Here is a 2,196-nt window from a genome sequence, read left to right as displayed (position 1 = left end):
CATCCATTAAGCATCTATCCATGATCTCTCTGTCTAACATCCATTCATCCATCCATCTATCCAATCATCCATTAAGCATCTATCCACGATCTCTCTAACATCCATTCATCCATCCATCCATACATCAAGCATCTACCTATGATCCCTCTGTCTAACATCCATTCATCCATCTTATTCTCTCTGTCTAACATTCATCCATCCATCATCTATCCATGATCTGTCAGTCTAACATCCATTCATCAATTCATTCCATTTCAATTATCAACCAATTCATGAGCAAACACTTACCAATTCCGGGTCATAAGGTCATTCAAACAGTTGCTGTCTCTCAAATCAATGAATAATTCTTCTAGCATGATATCACAACTGAAATACAAACAAAATGACTCAATAGAAATGAAGACAAAAAAGAAAGAAAATTTGACTTGAAATCATTGTGATACTAAGTTGTTTGTTTGTTTTTAAGGGTTTTCACGCACAGCGCTTGCGACACATTTAAGTCATATCAGCACCAGTAAAAGGAAGAAAATGGAACAGTCAAAATATTCTAGATTTACAATCAAAACACCCAAGAAAAAGTAAGACAAAGGGGAATTGGTTCAAATAGAAAAAACACGTAGATTACAAGAGCATACCGTCAATGTACTTAGTTTGAGGTCACCTTAAAGTCTCATCCAGACACCAACAAGGATCCCACTAAGTGGAATAAACTCGAATGTTTACAATTCATGTGTTAAAAAAAAAAAAAAAAAAAATAAGTACATAACAAAGAGAAGATTGACAAGGAAAAATATATCATCTCCCAAAATCAACTATACATTTGACTGTTTCCCTCTCAGCCAGGGTATCCGGCCAGGGCCAGGACAAAACCAAGTAACCTCATTCCAAGACAAAGACAGAAAGCAAGTTGGAAACAGATATAGGGGGATTGAAGACAGCAAGTACCTCCCTGCCCACTTTGGGAGGTCAGGAACCCCACCTAGTGATACTAAGTTGTCAGAAGTTGTGGACTGTAAAGAGTAATAAACAAAAATGAATAGAACAGCTTCGAAAAAAAAAAGAACAAAATCCCAAACACGGAACATATCAGGCTCAAAACCCTTTTTTCAGCCAAAAAAAAATAAAATAAATGAAAACATACATAAACCTTGAGCGTCTATATATAGCACAATATCCACTAAACATGCTCAAGGCGCTATACAAGTGGTCCCCGACCAACAGCAACATGTATAATGTAGAACGAGACATGAAGCCTGTTAGGCGATATTACTGTTTTTTTCAATAGAGACAATGTTACACATGAATAATGTGAGAGAATGTGAGTAAAGAAAGAGGACTCAACTATGTGCTGAGCGAGGCTCGAATACATTACTAAAAAAAAAACAAAAAAAAACAGATTGATGGCAGATAAAAATTCTGATCAATGTTTTCTGACCAAAATGAAAAAAAAAAGTTTATTGTCAGATTATGGTAGTTAGTGTAGCCTGAGATGTAGAAAATTACCATTTTGTAGCAATGATTCCAAACCTATCTGTCAGTTGCTGGAATGGATCTCTCCGTATCTGTTCCGTGTCGTCATCTGCTTCCTCCTCATATTCCGTTTTGATGTATCTCTTCCTAACTTTTTTCATGTAATTTACCAAATGACAAACAGTTGTTTGGGATTGGCTATCTGGAGGGGAGAAAGGAAGAGAGAGAGAGAGAGAGAGAAAAGGGGGGAGAGGGAGAGGGGGAGAGAGGGGAAGGAGGAGGGAGAGGAGGGGAAAGAGAGGAAGAAAGAGGAAGGGGAGAGAGAGAGAAAAGGAGAAAAGAGAGAGAGAGAGGGGAGAGAGGAGGAGAGAGAGAGAGGAGAGAGAGAAAAGAGAAGAGAGAGAGAGAGAGAGAGAGTGGGTAAGATAAATAAAAATGCAAAAAGGGGACTAAATTTTTAAATCATTGTTTTTTCCCCCCCTTTTAAAATTTTCATGTAAAGTGTTTTGGGCTGGGGTTTAAACCCCCTTTCTCTCAAAACCCCCCCCCTACTCCGCGCCTACCAACCCCCAAAGAAGATTAAGTAGTTTATATACAAAATCAATGAGTTAAAATTGAAAAAAAATCAAAAGTTTGTAAAAAAAAACCCTTTCCCGATAATGAATTTAAAAAATTTGTGGATATCTTTTCCCAAAAAAGAATAAAATATTTTTTGGATTTTTCCAG

This window comes from Berghia stephanieae, chromosome 11 (assembly GCF_034508935.2).
Source record: "Berghia stephanieae isolate SIO BIC M18660-M18661 chromosome 11, UCSD_Bste_1.3, whole genome shotgun sequence".
In the NCBI taxonomy this organism is placed as follows: domain Eukaryota; kingdom Metazoa; phylum Mollusca; class Gastropoda; order Nudibranchia; family Aeolidiidae; genus Berghia; species Berghia stephanieae.
This window is presented reverse-complemented; position numbering follows the sequence as displayed.